This window comes from Cupressus sempervirens, chromosome 5, assembly GCF_028749045.1.
Source record: "Cupressus sempervirens isolate cs-2001-9-10 chromosome 5, ASM2874904v1, whole genome shotgun sequence".
NCBI lineage: Eukaryota > Viridiplantae > Streptophyta > Pinopsida > Cupressales > Cupressaceae > Cupressus > Cupressus sempervirens.
The window spans coordinates 301,652,819-301,677,932 of NC_143122.1; positions in this window are offsets into that span (position 1 = coordinate 301,652,819).

Here is a 25,114-nt window from a genome sequence, read left to right on the forward strand (position 1 = left end):
CTTGTATAGGTGACCTCCTGTGAAGTCTTGATCCTTTACCTTTGTGAGCATCACATAGATGCAATGAGTATTAAGTGTCCCATTAATTCTTTCCAGAGATGGGTTTGTGTGAATCACTACTCATGGAATATGGATCAATGAGTTTGACTCAATGAAATACAAAATTGAATTGTGAATATCTCACACTTTTTAATTGATGAACTTAAGTAACTTTCTAACGAATAGTTCATAAGGCAACACTAAAATAAATTTTCTATAATATATAATGTTAAGGATATAAAATATTGTATATTTTGGGCTCTAGTGATGCTAATTATCATATAACCCAATCACCATGAGGAAATTTTTGAAAAAAGGAGGGAAAGGAAAGTATCTAAAATTAGATTAGTAAGAAGGTGATGATGAATTCTAAATTTAGAAGGAGAATATCTAGAGTTATTTCGATGACCAAGATCAAATTGCCTAATTTTGATTAAAAAGCCATCATTAAAATGAGACCAAATTTTAATGACAAGATACATGGAAGATTTTATAGGTGTAAGGCCAGAGAGAAGTATAAATTTTTAAGTAAATTTATCAAATCTTCATTAAATGTTGAATGTGTTAAAGATGCCAGTGTAAATAGTACAACATTTAATAAAACCAAGGATATTCATTTATCAATAAAATATTTTTTAAAGAATTATTATGATAATTATTTGTTAAGCGCTAAAAGACTAAAAGATACAATCATTTTGAAAGTTTCTTGGTTCTTCCCACTAAAAAAAAAGTTTTTTTTTTCTAATGGAGGAAGTGTAGAAGTGTGAGGATTCTTAGACCTATTAGAATATAAAGTCCACCAATATAACTGAGAAGGGGGTTGGGGGGGAGGGGGTGTGGGTGTGTGGTGGGGGTGAATAAGTTATACAACTATTATCAAAATTATCAAGCTTAAACAAACTTAACCATGTGAGTGATATAATTAGAAACCACAACAAGATACTTATGCACAATAACATTAGATATGTTAACTAGGAAAACCCTAGTGGGGATTATGCCCATAAGATGATGTACTAATATAAATATTCCTTGTTAGGATTCCATAACAAAATTTAATACATATTAGTCCCTGTTAGGAGACTTTGAATCCCTATTAGGAGATTCTAACCACATTAGGAGTTGTGGAAAAAAAAATGGACCCATTGCTCAAACAACTTTAGTGGCAAGAACAATGAACCCATGGTCCAAATGATCTCTATATTATTCTGTGTAGAATAATAGAATTGAATTGTACTTCCTTCATCTTTCTCTATGTTGTTAACCAGACTTTCGTTTCTTCTGATCTTATACTAGATCACAAACGTCACACTAATAATCCCTTGTATTGCTTTCCCGCATTTACCACAACACTCTACTCTAATTCACACTTCTTTGACTACATTCACATACTTCATTCACATTCCATATATCATAGACAAGGAAAACATCTTTCCTTTATACCCTATACTCAAAATAATTTATTGAGTCAGCCTTGAGGCTTTCATAAATAATTATAATAAGATAATTAATTTGCAATTACAATAGCATTGTTGGCTCACAGTGTATACAAAACTTCACATGTGTGACTTCATGACTTGCACATTCATTGATGTCACCATTAGACTATCCTCAATTACTATTTAACTGCACATCACTAGATTATATCTTTGTTAGAAGATATAATAGGATCATTAGAAACTACTTTCTATGCACTCTTTCTCTGCATTGCTCTCTCTAAAGCACTTATAGCTTTCATACATCTTCGACTTAGAGTCTACGAATTTAACCTTGTCATTAGGATATAAGGCAAAACATGTGCTTGGCCATACATCACCAAATAATCAAAATCTTATCCGTACAACTATGGTCTCTATCTTCTACTCTGCCAAACTTCATAGACTTACTACTATGTTAACATCAATGACAAACATAGTCATGAATGCAACATGTCAATGCTCTCAAATGCTTAGGATACTTTACCAAAGGAATTCCATCACCATTCATTCTAACAATCTCCCCCTTTGGCATTGATTGACACATAGATGAAAAACATCTATGTTCCAAGATTACCAAACAATACTCTACTATTGTTGTTGTTGTTGTTCTCATCATTTCAAATCCTCTTCATCAATCAAATCTGTAAATCCTCTGGAACATTGCTCTGTTCTTGCATCTCCATGCTTCATATCTCCCCCATATAGATATTAATGAATCTTTCTAAATCTTCCTAATAAAGTAGACATTTTCATGCACTCTTCTCCCCCATACAACCTTACGAGATGTTTTTCATGCACTCTTCTCCCCCATTGACATCAATGGCAAAGACCTCATTATGTCAATTTCTACTCAAAGACTTTAATCAACTCAAGTTTCCAAAGACATTATTTAATACCAAATACCAAGAGTCCTTAATGACTTTGCTCCTCATAGATACTCCCCCATACAGGAAGTGTAAGCATTCAGTCCAATAAAATAATAGTGCTATGTACCACTAGACTGATGCAATCTTTACATTGTCTACTTTGATGTAGGTAGAGGCATAACTCCAAGCATACCTCTCAGGTACTCTAATGTATCTTTAGGTAAGGGCTTTGTAAAGATATATGCAATTTAATCTTTAGTACTCACATATTCCAATCTAAACTCCTTTTCTACTACTTTCTCTTTCAAAACATGGTACTTAATAGTTACATGCTTAGTCTCAGAATGCAATACAAGATTCTTAGACATACTCACTGTACTTTTGTTATCATAGTATATGATAACTGGTTTTGAAAATTCTATCCTAATGTCTTTCAGCATCTGCTTTATCCACATCACTTGATTATAATTATTTGTTGCTTCTAAATACTTTTCCTTAGTTGTACTTTGTGAGATACAATCTTGTTTGTTGCTTAGCCAAGAAACTAGTTTTCCTCCGAGAAAGAATGCTCCACCATTGGTCCTCTTTCTCACCCATACTGCCTACCCAATCTGCATCAGTATAAGCACAAAGAGTGAAATCACTCAATCTGTCATACCATATATTCCATAATCATATGTTCCCTTCAAATATCTGAATATACTTTTTACTGTAGCATAATGATACTCCTTAGGGTCAACTTCAAATCTAGCTATAATCTCAACTACATTTTCTATATTTGGTCTAGTGTGAGTCAGATATTGCAAACCTCCAATCATGGATTTGTACTTCTTCTACTCAACTGTAGGTGTCTCATCTCTTCTAGATAACTTGTGACCAGTTATCATTGGTGTACCAACATGCTTACAAATTTCGAAGCCAAATCTCTTCAACAATTCTTTCAAATACTTATCTTGTGTAATAAAAATACCATCACTATTCTATACAATTTGTAAACCTAAGAAAAGCTTCATTTCTCCTATAATACTCATTTCAAACTCATTCTTTATTTCTTCAACAACTTTTCACTTTCTTCATCATTACCTCCAAATATCATGTCATCAACAAAAATTACTATTATCAACAATCCATTTTCTATTTCTTTCAAACACAAGTTACTATCTACCACACCTTTTGCAAATCCAAGCTTTCCCAAATAATTGTCCAACCTTGCACACCATATTCTAGGTGTTTTCTTCAAACCATATAGAGCTCTCTTTAGTCTACTATGTCTTTTTCTTATGTCAGAGGGAAACCTTCAGGTTTGTCAATGTATACTTCTTCTTCAAGTTCTCCATTTAGGAAGGTTGATTTAATATCCATCTGATACACTTCTTCCTTCATTTCTTGAATCTAATGATCATCTTTATAGGCTTCATCTACACTCTTAGGTTCAACTTGAGAAATCAAACATTTCCTCATTAACTCTAATCCTTTTTATCAGTCCTTTGTCTTTTCTACCAATTATTTTATCTGGGGAGTGATTCTTTGATATACTTCTGCTAGGATTTGTCAACTCAACTCTTTCATCTTCTCTAGACTTAGATCTCTACTCTTCAATCTGATTTCCATTTTGCAAAGCATTGTTAATCTCAATGATAACTTTCACATTTTCATGGTTAGCCTTTGGATCAGCAATAGTTACTAAAGCTATCTCTTCTACTACTTCTTCTTTCTTAACCAATTCAGGTTCATTATCTTTATTATCACAGTCATTCAAGAATCTTTCAATACTTCTTTTAAATTTTTCATCTTCATCAGAAAATAAACTCTTTCTAGATTTTCTTACTCTCTTAGGACATCTAGATGAAAAAGACCAAACTCTTTACATTTCCAACAAACAAAAATCTCCATACCTTCTGGCTCTCTTTTCATAAGTAGACCAATACCTTCTTTGATCTTCTTGTCTTCATTGAATCTAGATCTATCTTTACTTGTGCTTCTATTCCTTTGAATGCAATAAAAGGATTCTGGATTAGAAAAATCAATGCTCAATTTTTTACATAATTCTAATATCTCACCAAGAAGCTCTATCTTCTGGGTGTTGAAATTTCCTACATTTGATTAAGGACTTTCTTTTCTGAAGTTACTCACCACTGATTTTCCAAAACTATTAAGCTTTCTCTTTAAGGACCTCATGCTCTGATACCAATTTTTCAACTATATAGTCCACCAATATAATTGAGAGGGTGGAGGGTGGGGGGTGAATAAGTTATATAACTATTATCACAATTATCAACCTTAAAACAAACTTAACCATGTGAGAAATATAATTAAAAACCACAAAAAGATACTCATGCACAAAAGCACTAGATATGTTAACTAGAAAAACCCTTGATAAGAGGAAAAGCCCTAGTGGGGATGATACCCACAAGATGATGTACTAATATAAATATTCCTTGTTAGAGGATGGACCCTGTTAAGAGTCTATAACAACATTTAGTACATATTAGATTCTATTAGGAGACTTTGAATCCCTATTAGGAGATTCCAACCCTATTAGGAGCTATGCCAATCCTATTAGGAGTTATGGAAGATAGACGGATACATTGTCCAAACAGCTTCAAGGGCAAGACCAATGAACCCATTGTCCAAATGGTCTCTGTATTATTCCTTATATAATAGTATAATTGAATTATACTTCCTTCCTCTTTGTCTATCCTATCAACTAGACTTATTCTCTATTTCATCTTATACTAGATCATGAATTTTGCATCCACTAATCCCTTGGATTGCTTACTCGCTTTACCACAACACTCTACTCTAGTTTGCACTTCTTTGATCACATTCACATACTTCATTCACATTCCATATATCACAAAGAAGGAAACCATTGTTCCTTTATACCCTATCTTCAAAATAGTTTCTTGAGTTGGCCTTGAGGATTTTCCAAATATTATAATAAGATAATTATTTATATTACAATTACAATAACACTATCAGATCATAATGTATAAAAAACTTCACACGTGTGACTTCAAGACTTGTACACTCACTGATGTCACCATCAGACTATCCTTAATCACTGCCTAACTATGCATCACTAGATTATATATCTATTAGAATATATAATAGGATCATTAGAAACTACTTTCTATGCACTCTATCTTTGCATTGCTCTCTATAAATCACTTATAGATTTTGTACATCTTTGACTTAAACTATTCACAGTTAACCTCATCATCAAGATACAAGGTAAAACATGTTCTTGACTGCACATCACTAGACCATCAAAACCTTATCCGTACAACTATGATTTATGTTTCTTACTCTGCCAATCTTCACAAACTTACTGCTATGTTGACATCAATGAAAAAAAGTCATGAATGCAACATATCAATGCACTCCAATGCTTAGGATACTCTCCCAAAGAAATACCATCAATATTCATACTAACAAGACTGCCATCACTATGGAGGATGAAAAAGATACTCAGGAACTACTTCAGGAGCTTGGAAAAATAAAAAATAATGGGTGGGCCATTGAAGAAAGTGGAGTCGAGGGCTAACAGAGAACTAAAATAAAATTTGGATATTTGGAAGTATTTTTAGGATGTGAGGCTTACCTATTTCATAGAGGTTATGAGGGGCTTCAACATGGAATTCTACTCAAGGTTTGCTAATTCTCTTCACAAGGGAACAACGACTATTGGTAGTATAGAGTTTTCTGTGAGCCCATAATTTATTACAAAGGCTACTGGTTTAAAGTGCAAAGGTCACCTGGTGGAAAGAAAGAGCTAGGGTAAGTAAAATAACTACAAGAAAAAATTCTTTGGTGGCAATGCGAAGGAAAAATGGGTGAATTCAAATAATGGGTATGATAGAGTTGCTCTATCTCCCCCTTTTGCTACTATTTGCCTCTAAATTATGAAATATTTTATGTATAAAGAAGGATTTAACCCTTACCATGCCCATCACTCACCCTTGATGATTTTTCATCATAATGGGGAGAAAATCAACGTCCCATTCTTTTTAGTTTCCTCTTTAAAAAGGTAGTATTGAAAATGGGGAACACTTGCCTTTCCCTTAGGGGGTGATATTTGTGTTATACCATCAGGAGAAAAAAATAATTGATTGGTCAAAAGTTTGAATTTTAATGCAGTACTAAGAAAATTTCAGGGCGAAAATAAAAAGTAGGTGTATGTCTGACCACCTTAATCAAAATCAAATCATAATATTTTTTTAATATAATTATAGATATGAAAACTAGACTCATGCTCGGGTGTGACACATATTTTTTGATATTTTTATTCCAAATAAATAATTAAATATGAATTTTCTACCAAAACTTTTTCGGATTAAAAAAAGTCCCGTGTCTGACCACCCTAACTAATAGAAAATTTGATCAAATTTTTCTTTTTTTATTTTTTTCTTATACTAGGCGAAGTATAGAATGTGACACAACTTTTAGATTTAAAAAATGTTATACCGTTTGAAAGTTATAGTTATTTTTCATTCAGTATGTCAATCAGCACTTTACAATAATCTTCATTGATAATTAACTAATAAATACTTATCAAACTCAGAATTTGACAGAAATTATATTGATAGAATCTAGAGAGCGATATTAAAAAACCCATTTCGTTTCATTCAATTTGGATCAAAATAACATTGTCAGACGGCTACCCGAAGTCTGAGTATCACTAAAACTCTCTATAAACACGTCTTTGGGGTTGACCGGGTAGGCTTGGTAAATACCAAGCCTGATCAGATATCCGATTTCAAATCGGATATCCGATTTGACATCGGATATCCGATATGGCTCGGTAGTCAAATTCCAAAAATCTTCAAATTTTGGAGGGAAATTTGATTTAAACGTTCTAGTTTTTTATTTTTAAATTATTTCACTTATATTAATATGTAAAGGCATATTTTAATATATTATATATATATAATAACGTAATGTAAACATACAAGATATAATCTAGTAATATATAATAATATCTTATGTTAATCTTATTACAATCTATAAATATAATATATATTATTATTATTTTTACTAAATATAATAACGTAATTTATATATATATATAAAATACGTATTATATATTATTATATTAATATGTATGTTATTAATATATATAATAACGTAATATTCTCAATAAATGTAATATGTATTATATATTATTATATTAATATGTATAAAAATATAATATTTATATAACAACGTAATATTTTTATTAAATATAATATATATTATAAATATTATTATATTAATATGTATGTTATTAATATATTTATATAATAACGTAATATTTTCATTAAATATAATAATGTAATATGTATATGTATATATATATATATATATATAATTATATTGATATGTATATTATTAATATATATGTATATTATTAATATATAAGAGTCAAAGGGGGTCATAGGGTGACCTATAACCCTCTTTGACCCATTAAACGACGATATATGTCTCTAGGGTTCCTAGGACCCCTAGGGACATATGTCGTCCTTTAATGGGTCAAAGGGGGTCCCTTTGACCCATTAAATGATGACATATGTCCCTACGACCCCCAAGGACATAGCCGAATCGTTCATATCGGTCAAAGGGGGTCATAAGGTGACTTATGACCCCCTTTGACCCATTAAACGATGACATATGTCTCTAGGGGTCCTAGGGCCCCTAGGGACATATTCGAATGGATATTATGGGTCAAAGGGGGTCATAGGGTGACCTATGACCCTCTTTGACCTATCAAACGATGACATATGTCCCTAGGGGTCCTAGGACCCCTAGGGACATAGTCGAATCTTTCATATGGGTCAAAGGGGGTCATAGGGTGACCTATGACCCCCTTTGACCCATTAAATGATGACATATGTCCCTAGGGGTCCTAGGACCCCCAAGGACATAGTCGAATCATTCATATGGGTCAAAGGGGGTCATAGGGTGACCTATGACCCCCTTTGATCCATTAAACGACGACATATGTCACTAGGGGTCCTAGGACCTCTAGGGACATATTCGAATGGGTAATATGGGTCAAAGGGGGTCATAGGGTGACCTATGACCCTCTTTGACCCATTAAAAGACGACATACGTCCCTAGGGCTCCTAGGACCCCTAGGGATATATTCCAATCGTTCATATGGGTCAAAGGGGGTCATAGGGTGACCTATGACCCTCTTTGACCCATTAAACGACGATATATGTCTCTAGGGGTCCTAGGACCCCTAGGGACATATTCGAATGGGTAATATGGGTCAGAGGGGGTCATAGGGTGACCTGTGACCCTCTCTGACTCATTAAACGACGACATATTTCTCTAGAGGTCCTTGGACCCCTTGGGACATATGTTGTCGTTTAATGGGTCAAAGGGGGTCATAGGTCACCCTATGACCTCCTTTGACCCATATGAACAATTCGAATTGTTCATATGGGTCAAAGGAGGTGATAGGGTGACCTATGACCCCCTTTGACCCATTAAATGACGACATATGTCCCTAGGGGTCCTATGACCCCTAGGGACATATTCGAATGGGTAATCTGGGTCAAATGGGGTCATAGGGTAACCTATGACACTCTTTGACCCATTAAATGATGACATATGTTCATAGGGGTCCTCAAACCCCTAGGGACATATTCGAATCGTTCATATGGGTCAAAGAGGGTCATAGGGTGACCTATGACCCTCTTTGACCCATTAAACGATGACATATGTCTCTAGGGGTCCTCGGACCCCTAAGAACATATTCGAATCATTCATATGGGTCAAAGGGGGTCATAGGGTGACCTATGACCATCTTTGACCCATTAAACGATGACATATGTCCCTAGGGGTCCTCGGACCCCTAGGAACATATTCGAATCATTCATATGGGTCAAAGGGGGTCATCGGGTGACCTATGACCCACTTTGACCCATTAAACGATGACATATGTCGCTAGGGGTCCTAGGACCCCTAGGGACATATTCAAATCGTACATATGGGTCAAAGGGGGTCATAGGGTGACCTATGACCCCCTTTGACCCATTAAACGATGACATATGTCTCTAGAGGTCCTAGGACCCCTAGGGACATATTCGAATGGGTATTATGGGTCAAAGGGGGTCATAGGGTGACCTATGACCCTCTTTGACCCATTAAATGACGACATATGTCCCTAGGGGTCCTTGGACTGCAAGAGACATATTCGAATGGGTAATATGGGTCAAAGGGGGTCATAGGTCTTTGACCCATTAAACGACGACACATGTCCCTAGGGGTCTTAGGACCCTAGGGACATATTCGAATTGTTCATATGGGTCAAACGGGGTCATAGGGTGACCTATGACCCCCTTTGACCCATTAAACGATGACATATGTCCCTAGGGGTCCTAGGACCCCTAGGGACATATTCGAATGGGTAATATGGGTCAAATGGGGTCATAAGGTAACCTATGACCCTCTTTCACCCATTAAACGATGACATATGTCTCTAGAGGTCCTAGGACCCCTAGGGACATATTCGAATAGTTCATATGGGTCAAAGGGGGTCATAGGGTGACCTATGACCCTCTTGACCCATTAAACGACGATATATATCTCTATGGGTCCTAGGACCCCTAGGGACATATTCGAATAGGTAATATGGGTCAAAGGGGGTCATAGGGTGACCTATGACCCTCTTTGACCCATTAAACAATGACATATGTCCCTAGGGGTCCTCGGACCCCAAGGGACATATTCGAAAGGGTAATATGGGTCAAAGGGGGTCATAGGTCACCCTATGACCCTCTTTGACCTATTAAACGACGACATATGTCCCTAGGGGTCCTAGGACCCTAGGGACATATTCAAATCGTTTATATGGGTCAAAGGGGGTCATAGGGTGACCTATGACCCCCTTTGACTCATTAAACGACGACATATATCCCTAGGGGTCCTAGGACCGCTAGGGACATATTTGAATCGTTCATATGAGTCAAAGGCGGTCGTAGGGTGACTTATGAACTCCTTTGACCCATTAAACGACGACATATGTCCCTAGAGGTCCTAGGACCCCTAGGGACATATTCGAATGGATAATATGGGTCAAATGGGGTCATAGGGTAACCTATGACCCTCTTTGACCCATTAAATGATGACAAATGTCTCTAGGGGTCCTAGGACCCCTAGGGACATATTTGAATCGTTCATATGGGTCAAAGGGGGTCATAAGGTGACCTATGACCGTCTTGGCTCATTAAACAACGATATATGTCTCTAGGGGTCCTAAGACCCCTAGGGACATATTCGAATGGGTAATATGGGTCAAAGGGGGTCATAGGGTGACCGATTACCCTCTTTGACCCATTAAACGATGACATATGTCCCTAGGGGTCCTAGGACCCCTAAGCACATATTCGAATGGGTAATATGGGTCAATGGGGGTCATAGGGTGACCTATGACCCTCTTTGACCCATTAAATGAAGACATATGTCTCTAGGGGTCCTAGGACCCTAGGGACATATTCAAATGGTTCATATGGGTCAAAGGGGGTTATAGGGTGACCTATGACCCCCTTTGACCCATTAAACGACGACAAATGTCCCTAGGGATCCTAAGACCCCTAGGGACATATTTGAAGCATTCATATGAGTCAAAGGGGGTCATAGGGTGACCTATGACCCCCTTTAACCCATTAAACTACGACATATGTCCCTAGGGGTTCTAGGACCCTAGGGACATATTCGAATGGTTCATATGGGTTAAAGGGGGTCATAAGGTGACCTATGACCCCCTTTGACCCATTAAACGACGATATATGTCCCTAGGGGTCCTAGGACCCCTAGGGACATAGGGTGACCTGTGACCCCCTTTGACCCATTAAACGACAACATATGTCCCTAGGGGTCCTAGGACCCCTAGGGACATATTCAAATGGGTAATATGGGTCAAATGGGGACATAGGGTAACCTATGACCCTCTTTGACCCATTAAACGACGACATATGTCTCTAGGGGTCTTAGGACCCCTAGGGACATATTCGAATCATTCATATGGGTCAAAGGGGGTCATAGGGTGACCTATGACCCTCTTGACCCATTAAATGATGATATATGTCTCTAGGGGTTGTCGGACCCCTAGGGATATATTCGAATGGGTAATATGGGTCAAAGGGGGTCATAGGGTGACCTATGACCCTCTTTGACCTATTAAATGATGACATATGTCCCTAAGGGTCCTAGGACCCCTAGGGACATATTCGAATGGGTAATATGGGTCAAATGGGGTCATAGGATAACCTATGACCCTCTTTGACCCATTAAACAATGACATATGTCTCTAGGAGTCCTCGGACTCCTAGGGACATATTCGAATCGTTCATATGGGTCAAAGGGGGTCATAGGGTAACCTATGACCCTATTGACACATTAAAAAGCGATATATGTCTCTAAGGATCCTAAGACCCCTAGGGACATATTCGAATGGGTAGTATGGGTCAAAGGGGGTCATAGGGTGACCTATGACCCTCTTTGACCCATTAAATGATGAAATATGTCCCTAGGGGTCCTCGAACTCGAAGGGACATATTCGAATGGGTAATATGGGTCAAATGGGGTCATAGGGTGACCTATGACCCTCTTTGACCCATTAAACAATGACATATGTCCCTAGAGGTCCTAAGACCCTAAGGACATATTTCAATCGTTCATATGGGTCAAAGGGGGTCATAGGTCACCCATTAAACGTCAACATATGTCCCTAGGGGTCCTAGGACCCCTAGGGACATATTTGAATCGTTCATATGAGTCAAAGGGGGTCATAGGGTGACCTATGACCCCCTTTGATGCATTAAACGACAACATATGTCTCTTGGGGTCCTAGGACCCCTAGGGACATATTCGAATGGGTAATATCGATCAAATGGGGTCACAGGGTAACCTATGACCCTCTTTGACCCTTTAAATGATGAAATATGTCTCTAGGGGTCCTAGTACCCCTAGGGACATATTCGAATCGTACATATGGGTCAAAGGGGGTCATAGGGTGACCTATGACCCTCTTTGACCCATTAAACAATGATATATGTCTTTAGGGGTCTTAGGACCCCTAGGGACATATTTGAATGGGTAATATGGGTCAAAGGGAGTCATAGGGTGACCTATGACCCTCTCTGACCCATTAAACGTCGATATATGTCGCTAGGGGTCTTAGGACTCCTAGGGATATATTCGAATGGGTAATATGGGTCAAAGGGGGTCATAGGGTGACCTATGACCCCCTTTGACCCATTAAATGATGACATATGTCTCTAGGGGTCCTAGGATCCCTAGAGACATATTCGAATGGGTATTATGGGTCAAAGGGGGTCATAGGGTGACCTATGACCCTCTTTGACCCATTAAACGATGACATATGTCCCTAGGGATCCTCGGACCCCAAGGGACATATTCGAATGGGTAATATGGATCAAATGGGATCATAGGGTGACCTATGACCCTCTTTGACCCATTAAACGATGACATATGTCCCTAGGGGTCCTAAGACCCTAGGGACATATTCCAATCGTTCATATGGTTCAAAGGGGGTCATAGGGTGACCTATGACCCCCTTTGACCCATTAAACGACAACATATGTCCCTAGGGGTCCTAGGACCCCTAGGGACATATTTGAATCGTTCATATGAGTCAAAGGGTTTCATAGGATGACGTATGACCCCCTTTGATGCATTAAACGATGACATATGTTCCTAGGGGGCCTAGGACCCCTAAAGACATATTCGAATGGCGAATATGGGTCAAATGGGGTCATAGGGTAACCTATGACCCTCTTTGACTCTTTAAATGACGACATATGTCTCTAGGGGTCCTAGGACCCCTAGGGACATATTCGAATCATACATATGGGTCAAAGGGGGTCATAGGGTGACCTATGACCCTATTGACCCATTAAACAACAATATATGTCTCTAGGGGTCATAGGACCCCTAAGGACATATTCGAATGGGTAATATGGGTCAAAGTGGGTCATAGGGTGACCTATGACCCTCTTTAACCCATTAAATGATGACATTTGTCCCTAGGGGTCCTCGGACCCCAAGGGACATATTCGAATGGGTAATATGGGTCAAATGGGGTCATTACTGTGACCTATGACCCTCTTTGACCCATTAAACGATGACATATATCCCTAGGGGTCCTAGGACCCTATGGACATATTCCAATCGTTCATATGGGTCAAAGGGGGTCAAAGGGTGACCTATGACCCCCTTTGACCCATTAAACGACAACATATGTCCCTAGGGGTCCTAGGACCCCTAGGAACATATTTGAATTGTTCGTATGAGTCAAAGGGGGACATAGGGTGACCTATGACCCCCTTTGATGCATTAAATGATGACATATGTTCTTAGGGGTCCTAGGACCCTTAGGGACATATTCGAATGGGTAATATGGGTCAAATGGGGTCATAGGGTAGCCTATGACCCTCTTTGACCCTTTAAATGACAACATATATCTCTAGGGGTCCTAGGACCCCTAGGGACATATTCGAATCGTACATGTGGGTCAAAAGGGGTTATAGGGTGACCTATGACCCTCTTGACCCATTAAACGATGATATATGTCTCTAGGGGTCCTAGGACCCCTAGGGACATATTCGAATGGGTAATATGGGTCAAAGGGGGTCATAGGGTGACCTATGACCCTCCTTGACCCATTAAACGATGACATATGTCCCTAGGGGTCCTTGGACCCCAAGGGACATATTCAAATGGTTAATATGGGTCAAATGGGGTCATAGGGTGACCTATGACCCTCTTTGACCCATTAAACGATGACAGATGTCCCTAGGGGTCCTACGAACCTAGGGACATTTTTCAATCATTCATATGGGTCAAAGGGGGTCATAGGGTGACCTATGACCCCCTTTGACCCATTAAACGACAACATATGTCCCTAGGGGTCCTAGGACCCCTAGGGACATTTTTGAATCGTTCATGTGAGTCAAAGGGGGTCATAGGGTGATATATGACCCCCTTTGATGCATTAAACGACGACATATGTTCCTAGGGACATATTCGAATGGGTAATATGGGTCAAATGGGGTCATAGGGTAACCTATGACCCTCTTTGACCCTTTAAATGACGACATATGTCTCTAGGGGTCCTAGGACCCCTACGGACATATTCGAATCGTACATATGGGTCAAAGGGGGTCATAGGGTGACCTATGACCCTCTTGACCCATTAAACGACGATATATGTCTCTAGGGGTCCTAGGACCCCTAGGGACATATTCGAATGGGTAATATGGGTCAAAGGGCATCATAGTGTGACCTATGACCCTCTTTAATCCATTAAACGATAATATATGTCTCTAGGGGTCCTAGGACCCCTAGGGACATATTCGAATGGGTAGTATGTGTCAAAGGGGGTCATAGGTTGACCTATGACCCTCTCTGACCCATTAAACGACGAGATATGTCGCTAGGGGTCCTAGGACCCCTAGGGACATATTCGAATGGGTAATATGGGTCACCTATGACCCCCTTTGACCCATTAAACGACGACATATGTCTGTAGGGGTCTTAGGACCCCTAGGGACATATTCCAATGGGTATTATGAGTCAAAGGGGGTCATAGGGTGACCTATGACCCTCTTTGACCCATTAAACGATGACATATGTCCCTAGGGGTCCTTGGACCCCAAGGGACATATTCAAATGGGTAATATGGGTCAAAGGGGGTCATAGGTCACCCTATGACCCTCTTTGACCCATTAAATGACAACATATGTCCCTAGGGGTCCTAGGACCCTTAGGGACATATTTGAATCGTTCATATGAGTCAAAGGGGGTCATAGGGTGACCTATGACCCCCTTTGATCCATTAAACGACGACGTATGTCCCTAGGGGTCCTAGGACCCCTAGGGACATAGTCAAGTCATTCATATGGGTCAAAGGGGGTCATAGGGTGACCTTTGACCCCCTTTGATCCATTAAATGTTGACCCTCTTTGTATTATATATTATTATATTAATATGTAGAATAATATAATATATATATATAACAACGTAATATTTTTATTAAATATAATATATATTATAAATATTATTATATTAATATATTTATATGATAACGTAATATTTTAGTATATATAACCTAATATTTTAGGATATACTATTTATACTATTTTAGGATAATAATTATAATATAAATAAACCCTAAATATTAATATTATTATATGTATAGTAATAATAATAATACTATTATAGCTATAATAATAATATATATTAATACTAGATATTGTAGCTTAATATAAATAAACACTATATATTTACACTATTATATCTATATTAATAATATTAGTACTATTATAGGTATAATAATAATATTGATACTATAGGTATATTAATACTATTTTATATTAATATTATTGATATTTTATACTAATACTAATATACTATTAACTTAGTTATAAATTAAAGTCGTTTGCCTCCAAATATTTTCATAATATTAATATTATTGTGGCAAAGGAGGGAAACCTTAGCAAGTTTTCCCCCCAAAAGTCCTTTTCCTATATCGGATATCTGATCTATTATCGGATATCCGATTATACTGGCATCAATTTCAAATATTTGACTGTCCCTACAGACCCGACAACATTACTTTTTTACCTCTTTTTTCACAGGATTTCTAAAAAGTCGTGTTTTGGGGCCCAACCAATCGAAAAGAATTCAAAAAATAACCTTAGGTGTTCAAATTTGTCATCTGAATGGGGAGCAGCAGTCGTTGAAAGAATAAACGTAAAAGGAAGATATCCAATGAAGACATTGCAGCATATAGGGAAAAGGACAAAATGAAACACCGAAAAAAAAGACAAGGTATGCTAAATATCAATCAAGTTGATGATGAATTAATAGAAGGTGAAATCATAGAGTCAAATAATGAAAATGTACAGTTGGGGAATGAAAATGTACCTATTGAAAATGATAATGCGGAAATTGAAAATGTAGAGATTGAAAATTTTGAAGAAGAAATGCCAACAAGTCATAATCCAAATTGCATAATTGACCATGTCGAAGATGACAATGCACAGGAACTTAATGCACAAGAACCTTACATATCTCCTAATTATAATCGACATGAAGGTTCTAAAACACCAAAATGGATAATTGAAATTGATGAAACGATTATGACTAGTTTGGAAGGAAAAAAATCAGAAAGAACCATTCGATTATGGGCTTCAAGACTATATCAGATGTTTTTCGGCAACAAGACAGTGGTAGAGCAATGTCAGCTTTTCATGCACTTATTAAAGATGCAAAAGATGAGACCTATGCTTTCCAAATTGAAAATTCGTGTCAATAAAAAGTTGGAAAGAAATGCCATTATTTTGAAGAATCTTTTCAGTGCTCTCAATAGCGTTGGAAAAAATAACAGAGAGAAGGATAATAGAGCTGCTCGAAGGGTTATTACAACCTCTTTGGTAAGTCATCATTTGAGAAAGGGTATATATATGAGACAAACTTGTATTGATTTGAATCTAAATCGTACTACTTTGAGAAGAGCACTTAGTCGACGAAAGAAAATTGATGATCCTCTTCAAAATAAAACATGGGCATTTGGTGGGAGACTTCCATGTTTTGATAAGAAGCTATCCGACGATGTGAAGGAAGAAATTATACAATTTTGGCACTCTAACTCACGAGTATCACCCAATGTTAAAGATGTCTTAAAGTTGAAAATTGGCATCAGAGACCGCACGCCACATCCTAAACACTATTTGGAGGTAAGTCAAACTATGTTGTTCAAACTATGCTGTTCAAACGATTTAGAGAGAGTCATCCAAGTGTTCATATATCACAAAGGGCTTTTGAATCTTTGAAGCCATTTTATTGTGTGCCACTCAAAATTCGAAATACATGTTGTTGCAAATATCATGTTGAGTTTTCTATGCACCATGAACTATTATGCTCCATCCGTTCTACTTTGCATAGTAAAGAAATGTTGGAGGATTGTGGGGCTAGTGGGCTTCCAAAATCATCAAGAGACTTGTTAGATCAACTCTTATGTCATAGAGTTGATGGTTGTTCCTTTTATAAAAATGCTTGCTTAAATGAGAAGTGTTCAAAATGTGGTGGCTTATCCAAGTTTGACACATGTTTCCATGAGGGGTGTGAACAAGATCTTGGAAAGACAATAGTGAAAAAAAGGGTCTATGAAATGGTGAAATATACATTGAAGAGTGGGAGTGAGAGCTCTAGATGTGAATTGGTTGGAAAAGATATCAATGTGGCTAATTTTATTTCAGATTTCAAGGCAAATCTTTTTTACAAGTATGCAAGACATAGTCACAGGTCTCAGTGGTTGGATCAACAATTTAGAATGTGTAAGGAGACTTTTTCCATTGGCACTATTATATCAGTTGTTGATTTTGCTGAGAACTACACATTGCAACCTCAAAATGAGACACAACCTCAGTATTACAACTCTATTCAGATTGCAATTTTTTTTCACATAACGTATAGACATGCCCCTGATAGTGCGGAAGATAATCAAAAGATTATTAGAGAGTATCATTTTTATATGAGTGATGATAGATCTCACTCTCATGAGTTTGTGCAACATTTTTTCGAGAATTTTTTTTATTTCCTACACGAGCATGCAATTACTATGGATAGACATATTATTTGGTTAGATAATTGTACAGGTCAATTCAAGAATGCTCGCATGTTTTATTGGTTGTGTAGGATGCACGTAGAGAGAGGGGTGCCTCATATTTGGAGTTTTTTTGAGTCCAGGCATGGAAAAGGGGAACATGATGGAGCAGGGGCATGTGTGAAGAGAGCTCTATTTAAGGAGCAACTGAAGATTTCAACAACAGAGCTTCTTGATGCTCGTAGCATTGTTGATTGGTGTAGTTTAGCATCATCACAGGGGGGGACTCTTAATTCAGTGGTATGCAGGTTCTTTTAGTTGGTTGAGGAAGGGTCCATAGGTGATAGATCAGATTGTGCTACAGTGACAGACTCATCAAAAATGCATTCATTTTGGAGCTCTAATTCTAGTACATGGACCATTTGGACACGACAACTAGCTTGTTTTTGTCGTACTTGTTTTCAATGTGATTGGGATCACTATGAGTCAAGTGAGTGTGTGGACACATGGGCTCCACATTATCTTACTCCATAGTCTATCATACCCTCTATCAAAAATGATGACATGGAAAGTTCACTTGAGCATAATCATCTATCAGATCTACTTCAGCCAGGACATGTCTTTGCATTGGTTGCACCACAGGGGAATGATGAGAAATCCGATTATTGGTTAGCACGTTGTGTAAGAGGAAAACAAAAACTTGCACAACCGATCACAGATGATGATGGATTCACGTATCCTACTGGTTCAGTGGTTGTTGCTGGAACATGGCTGCAGACATACATGCTTAGAAGGAACGAAATTCCTGCATTCGAAGACTATCAGAAGTACAAAGTAATTCTCATATATTTGCATCTTATTATAGCAACAAATGTAAAGTTATTGAAGCATCAAGGAAGACCAAAAGTAAAAGAAATTTTTACTATTGCTAATGCTGATCATGAAGCCTTGTTGGAGACCCTAAAACAGAGAGAGGACCCTATTGGAATACTTGACTAGGTATATGTACTTCTTATGTTATTTTCTTCATAATGATTTAATGAATTGATGATTATCTTGTTTAATACAATAAGTTACTAATTTTTGTATGATATTGGAATGTAGGTACATCATGAAGAGTTGGAAGGGGGTGGTATTGGGGAGAATTTCTAAAATTTATGATGTATTATGATGTAAAATGTGTAGTTTTTTGTATATGGTTTTTGTATTTTGGTAGGTTCTTTGTAAGGAATTATAAGAGGAAGATATTGAACAAGTTCTTCCAAATCATATTTGCATGTGATACAAGGCTATAACGACAATTTTAAGAGCATTTATAACTATATGAAAGATAATTGCATGCGGATATCTTATTACAAATTTGGTTTTTTCCTTATTTGACATAAAGCTGACATTATGATTATTAAAACTATTTTTATCAAACTAATCAAATAAGAAAAATCCATAAAGTATGGATGAACAATTAGAATACTTGATTTCTTCCATTTTACAACCAATCTCATTTTTGAGAGATCACATTCCGTTTGGATTCAGCACAATGATCTCGCTCGATGCCAAAACTCACAGTGTGCCTTAGTTCATAGGTGCACCACAGCGTAAGTTTGAAACCACTGATCTTGGCATTGAATTGTCAGTCCCATTAGCTCCAGATGAGTGGGTGAACCCTAGTCACACCTTTTTTCTGGCCACGAAGACCATCCATCATTTGCGGCCACCCGGTACCGAGGAGTCTTCAAGGTGCTCTAAGTGCATTTTGAGGTTGATCCTTCGAGGGTCATAACTCAGAGCTCGTGAGGGATATCGATGAACCGTTAGAGGAGACAAGTTCGTAAGGATGGAGTGGCTTAGTGTTTTTGCTAAAATAAGTTAGTGGGAAGGCTTTATTAGAGGGTCTTGGCCAAACTAGTGGGGTGTTTGCCAAAATTTCTTGTTTTATTTCTACTTGGTTTTGTTTTCTTATTTTGTGCTTGAGTATTGTTATGGGATTGGGACTTACACTCACCCTTGTGGGAAGGGAAGAGAAGTCCAGGGTGAAGGGCTTAAGTTGGGTTCGAAAAATGTATTGAGAACCTTGGAGTATGGGCTCCATTGTATGCCATAACATTTCATATCTTGCTGGGGGTGATAAGGAAAGTATGGTGTAGAAAGGAAGTTTGAGGAGTTACAGCTGATGGTAGTGGGTTTGGAGGAGGAAATGTGGAGGCCCTGAGAGGGCATTAAATGGTTCATTTATGATAGCCCCGAGAGGGCATGAAATTTGGTGAATTATGATAGCCCCGAGAGGGCATGAAAATTGTTTATTGCAAATATGGTTTGGTATGGCAAGTCTCCATTTTAGAACACACCTTCACCCTATGTTTATGGTTCCGTCTGTGAAGCCATTGTGAAATAGTCTTGGGGGGAAATTGTTCAAGTTTGAAATGTAATGTTTATGCATTGAAAGATTGTATGTGTATCCCAGTTTGAGCCTTGTTCCCTAGCGCGGGGGTGGTCTCTTTGAGCCCTATGGTTGGGTGGAAAGCACCTATGGTCCTTGTTATTTTGTTGTGTTGCATATGCAGATTTGTGTCCAAGGGAGCAATGGAAATGGCTTGGAATGATCATCTTGCAGATTGATGTTGGATGAGAAAACTTGACATTGTGCCCTCATTTGTGAAGGAGGATTCACCAGCTTGTTCATGTTCTCAACGATCATGTTGGACAATGTTCATGCTGCTCATTGTCCATATCTTTCAATGTCCATGTTCCTTATGATTTTGAAAAGTCCCTTATGTTGCCCCATTGTGATGGAAGGAGATTGTATCATTGTTACCTAATGGACGTGTAGAAGAAAATATTGATAAGGTTGTATATGCATGTTTCATTTGGATTTTATATTGTTATGAAAGCATTGGTACGAGTCACAGATTTTCTTTGACATCATTGTTATCATTTGAAAATGTGAAAGAAAGTTTTCTCCTTGTGGTATTGTAAATGACTAGTTGATAATAACAATCCATAGATGTTATGTGATACCATTGATTGTATAAATTTAAAACTTAGTACATTGCTTACAATCTTGTTGTGCACTCAATAATTTGGTGAGGAAGCAATGTTGATAGATAATGAGGATATAGTAATATACTAATTGTCACATTAATATATATTGTAATGATTAATGAATGTGTGTACATTGGTAATGAGGATAATAAGTAATTCTGATCCCCTTCCCTTACATGCTAGAATCACGACCTAGTCCATATGATACAACTGACAGACCCTAATAGAATATTAGTATCAGAGGCTTGTTAGGATATGAATTACCTCACTAATTTATGAGTGTTGTATCTTGAACTTGCTCATTTGACTCGTGACACTAACTTGAACTAGACTATCATCCAATCTATTTGAAAACCACCTGTGACTAAAATGTTAACACCTTCACACTATTCACATGAGTCTTGAACTCCTATTCAATGATAAACTTGTTTTACAATATGTAATTTCTGATGCGACTTCATAAGCTTAAAAAAAAAAAAATTTGTTGTGTTTTTACTAGTAAAATTTAGGGCATGACACATGATCCACGATAAATTGAACAATACTAGATACTAAATTAATATGTATATCATTGTGCACGTAAATGATAAAAATATATATCAAAATACATGTATCCATAGACAAAATTTTACACAAATATATATCAAAGATCATGTATCCATAGACAAAGTACTCAAATATATATATATCAAAATACATAGATCCATATACAAAATGTGGCTGATCCTGCCATCAGAATGTGTATAATATCAATGTTTCTATATACAATGTGGCATATGCCATCTCAAAATGTCTCATGATGCATCCTATGAAAACTATACTATCCTAGGGTGCTGGTGGATGATCAAAATGCAGCCTCTTCACTGCACTAGGTGGATCGGATGCCTCCTACATAAACAAAAAAGGAAAACCCAAAGTTAGACTACTAAATTTATATGATTCTACGTATCTAACATTGAATTACTCAAATGCATAATGATATTTTCCGTATTGGAGATTAATACTATCAAAATTTTATAATAAATACCTCTCTCATCGATCTCCTGCACCAGTTAGGAGTCCTCTCATATGCCCTCGGCAATGCTGGTACCTCTGTGATTGTGGGCTGTATATGTTCAAATACCTTTGTCAGATGAATCTACAATTTAAACTATAACATTATAATTCATAGCATGCTAAATTTATAACATATTTAATCATGAATTCAAACTAAAACTTACTATTGTAGGCTCCTCCTCAGGAGTGAGTGGCCACGTCATCAAATCTACATAACTGTCCCGTCGAACCTCATGTGCACTAGGAGTCTCCTATGAGATACAAAATAGTAGTTGTTAATATCACAAAAATTAGTTTTGAATTTATTTATGAAGATAAGTGATGCAAGAGCATCCCATGCTCATCAGGGGAACATTGAAGATCCAAGGCATTACAGAGGTCATGGAACATCTCTTAAAGTCAATTGGGCAATCCTTGCACCAAATATGGCTCATGGAAGCATACAAAGTTATAATGTTGGACTCATATGTGGAAGAAAGTTGTAATTGGGCATGAGATAGGATTTTAGGATTTCATATGGTAGATGTGTCATTGGATAGGTTCATGTAGGTTGTCATGATCATATCTTGTCATTAGACAAGTCAAAACGTTCTAAAATTGAGTTTTGGGGTTTGAACAAGCAGGCCCTAGTTTTTAAGCCATTTTAAGGAAGGTTTTGAAGTTTGGGTGTTTAGGAGTGTGACCAAGACCTATAATCTTGAAAATCCTTAGTGTGTTGGTCCCTTTTTTGAAGCCTTGGTGTGTCTAATTCATCCTTGTGTGCCCCAGAGTTGAAAGGTACATAAGTGGTGTCCAGAGATTTCTTGGTGAGGAAAGAAAGAGAATCAGTGAGTTGGCCCTTGGGAAGGAAGAAAACTTGTTGTGAAAATGCCTCCTAAAAATCAAATGGCTAGAGAACTTGAAGAATTGAGAGAAGAGTTGGCAAAAGAGAAAAGAGAGAGGAGAGAACTTGAAGCATCTAGAGTGAGGGAAGAAAGATAGATGAGAAGAGAGAGGCTGAAGCTTATTGCAAGGATAGAATCCTTAGAAAAGGAAAGGCAAGAACCTAGAGGAGAAGAGGTTAGAGGAAGAAATCATGGAGAGAACCATGAAGAAGAAGAGGTTGGTAATGCAAGGCAAGAGCATGAGACAACAGATGATCCTGAAGAAAGGAGATTTATGAGAATCATTAAGGCAGTACAAGGTAATGGTGGGAAGAACCATATTGATTTTCCAATATACCAGGGTAAAATGGATAGTGAAGAAGTGCTAGGGTGGATAGAGGCCCTTGAGAACTACTTTGATCTTGAAGACATAGAGGCAGATAAGAAGGTAAAAGTAGCAACAACAAGACTGAGAGGAACATCACTCACTTGGTGGACTAGTGTTCAGAATGAGAGAGAGGAAAGGTGGTGCAGGGCACCTAACCTATGTGGCAGGGGGGAACAAGTATCTCTGTTGCCGGACACCTTGCCACTCCATGAAAGCGAGGATTCAAGTAGATTAGGAAGTTGGAATAAAGGTTTGGTCCATATTTTACAAGTTGGTCTATGTTTTGTAATAAAGGCACATGTAAGGCCCACAAGAATTTTGGTGTGGTTATAAACCAAGTGACTCCATGGCACCAAAAGGCCTTAGAATAGGGTATTTAGAGTCTAAACAATATTAGCAAAAAGTGGTTGTTTGTTTGTTTTATGGTTGGGAACGCCTATATGGTTGTTCCAATGGTCATGTAGACCTTTATATATGTCATATGTGATCTCAGTTGAAAGGGGGAGATCAGAGTGTACGGTGGTTTGGAGAAAAAATAATAAAAACTTCAATTTTCTGAAAATTTACTTAGTTGCATTTAATAAATCCATATGACCAATTTTGAGTCAATGGAATAGTTTAGAAAGTTAGGGAATGCATAAAAACTATAGTTTGAAATTTGAATTTCAAATTTAATGGTCATATTAGTTTTGGAGGGAAAGTAGTAATTTGGTATTTGTTTGATTAAATAAACCTTTGTAACCAACTTGGTTAGTTGGATAGGTGCATATAAGCCTATTTAAGTTGTAATGAACATATGCAAGACATGAATCATTATTGGTATGGAAAAAATCATAGAAATTGTATAGAACAAAAATCATACTTTCCTCTGCATCAATTTTTTTTTTAAAAAAAAATGATACTTATACATACAATGGGGTTCTCTGTGTGAATGAAAATCCCTGATGATCTAGGATGCCGAATCTGTATAGGCTCATCGCCAGTAGCCACACCCTATATACAATAAATAATGTAATTAAATGAGATTACCACAAAAATTTTACAAGAATGCATCAATATTTAATCAATTAGAAAACATCTAATTACCTTTCCTTTGTCAATGCATGCTGGCTCACCCCTCGCACTTTGTCCCCCCGGGGCAGGTGGTATCTACAAGATAAAAGAAAGATTAGCAAACATATATGCTACAATATCAAATAGAAAAAAGAAATGCGAACACAACATAATGTACCGTAGATGTCTCAAGGCCAAATGAAATGGCCGAGAGTGTAGCATCATCTATCTATCTGAGCTCCTCCTCGATCATCAACTAAACATGAATGAAGATCACATACATGTAAAAGTCAGTATGGCTTAAAAATTAAAATTACTCTATTATAAAAATTAACTTTAAATCACATATGTCATAACAAAAAAATGTATACACGTACCGACACCGAAGGAGTCCATGCCTCTACATTTTCCTCCTCTCTCGCATCAGGGTCTGTAGCCTCTACACGTGCGTCTGGTGTATCCTCATCTAATACAAAATGATACTCAGGAAGATCACCTATGGGACCCAGGAAAATATTCTTGCATGTAATGCAAGTGTGAGGCACACAAACGTGTGATGAGCTAGCCGATGATGAACTGGCACCAACATCATCAACACGAGGAGGCAAGACTGACCTAGCCTGAGATATCATTAGGCTACTCAGCCTATGAATGGCTTTGATGGTCTGAGAGCTAGCCTCTGCCATAATATCTGGATGCTGCACTTGAGGAGGGGG